Genomic DNA, 6,114 nt, shown 5'->3' on the forward strand with positions numbered 1-6,114 from the left:
TTGGCTTGCGTGGTCTCAAGGTCTTCTCTTTATGACCGTATCAGGGATCGTCAGTATGATGACACCCACTTGTTTGTTCTTCAAGACAGGGTTCAGAGAGGTGATGCTAGGGATGTGACCATCGGTGATGACGGCGTGTTGAGGATGCAGGGCCGGATATGTGTGCTTAATGTAAATGGGCTTCGGGAGTTGATTCTTGAGGAGACCCACAGCTCACAGTATTCCATCCATCCGGGTGCCGCGAAGATGTACTAGGATTTGAGACAGCACTATTGGTGGAGGCGGATGAAGAATGATATAGATGGGTTTGTGGCTCGGTGTCTCAATTGTCAGCAGGTTAAGTATGAACATTAGAGACCGGGTGGCTTGCTTCTGAGGTTAGAGATCCCAGAGTGGAAGTGGGAGCATATCACCATGTACTTCGTAGTTGGGCTCCCACAGACTTCGAGGAAGTTCGATTCTATTTGGGTTATTGTAGATCGACTGACCAAGTCCGCGCACTTCAATCCAGTTGGCACTACTTACTCTTCAGAATGGTTAGCTGAGATTTATATTCGAGAGATTGTTCGCCTGCATGGTTTCCCAGTTTCCATCATTTCAGATAGAGGTACTCAGTTTACGTTGCAGTTTTGGAGGGCCGTGCAACGGGAGTTAGGTACTCAAGTTGAGTTGAGCACAACTTTTCACCCTCAAACGGACGGGCAGTCTGAGCGCACTATTCAGATATTGGAGGACATGTTGCGTGCTTGTGTCATTGACTTTGGGGGTTCATGGGACCAGTTCTTGCCGCTCGCGGAGTTTGCATATAACAACAGTTATCAGTCGAGTATTCAGATGGCTCCGTACGAGGTTTTAAATGGGAGAAGGTGTAGATCTCCGGTAGGATGGTTTGAGCCGGGTAAGTGTTACACCCCATATTTTCTTACGTGAAAGTACGCCATAAATAAATTGATGGAAGCTTGGAAATGAGATGTTACATCTCGCATTTTCGTACATTAAGGTTTCGTCGTAAGTTAATCATTATAAGTTCGGGAATGAGATTATTTTGAGATTATAAGCAGTATGCTATTTCAAACAAGTGTTGAGTAAATTCGTGAAGATGAGAGGTTAAGCAAATGGAAGAAAATGAATTTCGTCGAAATTTGACATTTTGGGATAAAATATGGCCTGAGCTAAAATACCCGGTATTTATGGACTAGTACCATACAAGGTACCACATGGCCATGATAGTAAGGTGTATAAAGTGTATTAAAAGTGAGTAGTAATTTGAGATAATTCTTATTATGTGGGTAATTGATTAATTACTGTATTAATGAGGGATTAATAAGTTGATTAAGCAAAGGGTGAATCTTTGGATAATTAAAGAACCCCAACGTAGGCAGAACCCCTTCCCATGTAATGACTCTTACAAGAGAGTGAAAGGTGGCACATTTAAGGGTGTTATGTGACACTAAGCTTGAAATGTGGGACCCACACCCATTAAAGCATAAGACCCCTCTAAATTCAAGAGAGGCGCGCGCTTATATAAAAAATGGTTAGCTACGGTCTTCAACAATAGTTCAAACACAAATTTCCTTATCATGCTAAGCAACGTGATTGAGCTACAAAAATTGTACGAGACTATGTAATGTTATAGCAACGGGATTGCAATCTTTCTCAAGAATATCATACAGATTATTCCCTACTTTGATCCTCCATTACGTGTTGTTGCAATTGACGTGTGTTAGAGGGATTGTCAAGAGAATCAACTCAGGTATGTTAAGGCTATCCCTTCTTTCTTTTGGCATGATCTATACGACACAAATGAAACGGGCAAATGCACAATGTCCATAAATGGCTCTATTCATAAAAATATTAGAGTTGCTTATGTTCTTGATTCCCCATGTGTCATATTATTCTATCATCTATTCATGGGTCTCAGAAAATACGTAAGTTGATAAAGTTTATTTCATGATATTAATCAAAGGTATAGCGGTCTTATGACACTCTGAAAGATTTTATTGATGTACTTCTCATGCATTACATTCATTTACATTGACCCATGGCTAGATAGTGTTATATACGCGTATATTATATGTATATGGGATATGGGAAAAGGTTACGACGTTATATACGCACCACCACCTGATCAGCTGGTATACGTTGACGATTTGCCCACAGTGGTCGAGATGATATGATGGGATGCCCTCAGAGGCTGGATGATGTTAGGAACACATACCTAAGCATGGTATGATATTTCTATGCATATGCATGACATTGTAAATATTAATGATTCACAGAGTTATTTAGACATATATGTCGAGTCTTTTACTCCATATTTTTCTCATGTCTATTGTTTACTGATTTTCATTCCTTACATACTCGGTACATTATTTGTACTGACGTCCCTTTTGCCTGGGGACGCTGCGTTTCATGCCTGCAGGTCCCGTTAGACAGGATGAGAGTCCTCCAAGTAGGCTATCAGCTCAGCGGAAGGTGTTGGTGAGCTCCATTTGCTCCGGAGTTGCTATTTGGTCAGTATGATTAGAACATGTGTTGATTGGTATGGCGGGGCTCTGTCCCAACCTTTATGACGTTATGTACTATTAGAAGCTTGTAGAGAGGTATCATGTATATGAAAGATTGTATGGCCTTGTCGGTCTATGTTCAGTGTAAGAGTGCTTATTTTGGCCTATTAAGTATAAGTTGGTATTTCATGTTGTATTCTACTTATCTCACGACAGCCTCTCCATCTCCGTTATCAATGATAGTATGATACGAAAAAATACATTATGTTGGTACTCGATAGAGTAAGGTACCAGGTGTCCGTCGCGGCCCATCGGTTTGGATCGTGACAAAAGGGGTATCAGAGCAGTTCTGTCCTAGGGAGTCTACAAGCAGTGTGTAGTAGAGTCTTATTTTATGGGTGTGTTGTGCACAAAACTTATAAGTAGGAGGCTACATGGCATTTAAGACTGTCACTCTTTCTTCTTACTCTAGATCGTTTGGTAGAGCTCAGTTGTAAGAACTCAATTTCCTAAATTCTATCTTATTCATAATACGACGATGCCTACAACCAGAAAGAAGGTAAGAGATATAGTTGTGGAGGAGTTGAGTCATTGGAATTCGATTTTTGCATCGTGTTTATGATGGCTAAATATGAGGTATTCAGCAGAATATGTGTACAAAGACATGTAAGCTTCTTGATAAGGAGCCTTAAGGCAAGAATATCTATCCACCATATGGTGAAAAGCATTGAGAGATTCAAAAGATAGACACAAGCTTTAACAAGTAAAAGAAGAAAGGTGAAGAAGGGTACGAGGCGCCTAGTTAATGAAAATTATCAGTATTTACAATTTAGGTCGACAAAATATAAGCATTCTGAGTTACCTTCAACACTAACAGAGGTATGTACAATCGGCCACACCTATCTCAGTGGGGTTAGAGTAACCCAAAATTGTGGTTGAATTGCTAGCATTAGTTGACATTTCCGAAGAATATTGCAAATATGCTAATAGATCTCCTTGTGAGATGCCCAGATGGTGCACTCTAAAATAGTACAACTAGATAGGAGTACTACAAAGATAGGCACTGGAAGCCAGGAAGGGATAAATATTATCTTAGTGTGACTCGCATCCCTAGTAGAGCGAGAACTTTAAGCAACCCGAAGAGCCACTGGATGGAGCAAAGGGGAGCGAAAAGCAAAAGAATGTCTTGTTCGAGTTTTCAAAATAAAGTGATAGACATATATATTAGCGGAAAATAAGAAAAGAGTTAATGAAGCATTATGAGTAAGCTGTGATGCATGGATGACAACGGTAGGTCCAAAGATGACAGTATTATAGAGCATATAGACAAAGAAAGGAAAACACGAGAGGTAACAGGCCTTGAGGCAACAAAACAATATAGGTCATAAAGTGACATCCTCTTTTCGAGAAATAAGTTCGTGACTCTAACGCGACTACCAGAAGGAAAGGTTAGACCCCAGAAATCAGTATGGACTGGTGAACAAGATAATCTAAACATGAATTAGGGACTGAGTTATTTGATAACAATCGGCATCATGACAATTTCAGATTACGTTCCGGCAATGATAGAATGGACGACAGAAGAATACCCTTTAAAGGTCATTCAGGAAGACACTTCCCTAAAGCAAGCAAGGTGAGCAAAGTTAAGCTTAAGGGTCTGTATATGCCAGTTACACTAAGTGTCACCCTCGCGAGTAAGGAATTTCGGTATCCTTGGTACATAAGGATTACCGCGAGGCGAGTAAGGATCATCGATGATGAGAAGGTAAAACATCTATACGTAGATCATCGTAGCACTAAATCTTAGTGCTCCCCTAAAGGAGGGAATATGGAGTGATGTGGTATTAAGTCAGAATTAAGTGGTTCTAGTAATTATGGAATGGTAAAGGAAGAATGCGATAAAAATGAAAAAAGGAATGAGCCTGCACTTACCCAAATCCTACAGATATGCTACGATTCTAGAACATTATGCTAGCACGACGTCAAGGAGAGGAAATAAGGGTTTCTGCCCGAGATGTTATTGATAAATAAGGGGCCAGTGCGATTCATAAGTTAAGACAAAGGAAATAACCCAAGAAAGATTACGCGAAATGTTGATATGAGAATGGGCCAATGAGCAGTTAGTGGTTGATTCAGGAAGAGTCTAGTTATGGCTAGACAAGAGGTTACAGACAAATCAACAGATCATGCAAGATAAACATAGTGAACCCCAACATGGGAATTCAGCCTCGCAGATACGACATCGTGACCGTTGAGAAATATTCAGAAAAGAGTTGGGGTAGTTAAAGATATTGTATGAGTGTTATGGAAATAAAAAAGAGTCCCACTAGGAAGACAGTCAAAACTTTAGTTCAGAAAGCAACTTGTGCGAGCACATGAGTGTGGAGGTAAGTAACTAAGGACAATTATAGGTGAGTACGAACATCAAAAATTCTGTCGGGTAAGCGATATAACAATCTTGTAACTTTACAAGAGCTAGAAGGTCTCCCTAAGTACTACAATGAAAGACTAGCTGAAGAGGTAAGGAAGAAGGCTTCAACCTAAGCTCAGTGACCTAAAGAGGGAATGGTCTTATAATAACAATCTCACAACAACATTGTATGCACTCCATAAGAAAGTGGCACCTACCGTGGCTAATGAATGAGAAGTAAAATTAGGAGTAATATTCGTGTCCATATGAATTTCACAAAATGCCGACATACATGGGAATTAAGATAAGCTAAGTATGCACGCAACAAGGGGGCAGAAAGACCAGAAACAGTAATTGCTTGCGTTTAAAGAAAGCTGAGATGGAACGAAAGGAATTATTCGATCAATGATCCAATGTTAGTTACGTTACGAATGCACTTAAGATTTCAGTGTATTATCCATGCAGCATATATGTTGACAATCATAAGGTCGTAGAAGACTACGGTATGAGTTAAAAGAAAGAATTGAGTCCAGGTCATAGACAAAGGATTGAATCGTTAGAAGATTGTATCATGGATATTCGATAGCGCCGATGAAAGACTAAAGTAATAACTAATACCAGTAGCTGTAAATCAGAAGATAGCTTAAGCCTACATAAAGGATGATCAGAATGAAGAGGAAACTAAAGAGTTACATCAATGAAGTAAATTAGGAGTCTGATTATTGGAACAAAAAGGTTATAGACATCGTGATTAAGAACAGTGCAGAGTCACTCTTAATATCAGAGCTACAAGAGAGATAGCGCAGTAGCCATATTCTATGATGGCTCTATGATAAAGCCAGCTAGAAGAGTACCAACCTTATAAGAAGTCAGTATGAAGCTCCCACCAGATTGTGCATGCACCTTTGGTGCAAGTGTTATAATAAAAGCTTCAAGTTGTGGATGTGAATTGTAGCTATGTGGAAGGGAGGTCATGAAAGACATAGAAGATATGACGCAAGATTTTAAGGCAAAGGTAAACAACATACAAGATACTCAAATGCAGAAGGTTGTGAACAATTCAAACTTCGGATAGAAGGCTAGAAGCATGGGGATTTAGTATCCAGGAATGATAGCGGCGTCGTCAGTGGCATATCTTCCAGTCTATGGTTTTCAGGTACCGAGAGGCCTAGTTAAGAGAGTAAAGAAGAGTTTGAG

This window comes from Nicotiana tomentosiformis, chromosome 11 (assembly GCF_000390325.3).
Source record: "Nicotiana tomentosiformis chromosome 11, ASM39032v3, whole genome shotgun sequence".
NCBI lineage: Eukaryota > Viridiplantae > Streptophyta > Magnoliopsida > Solanales > Solanaceae > Nicotiana > Nicotiana tomentosiformis.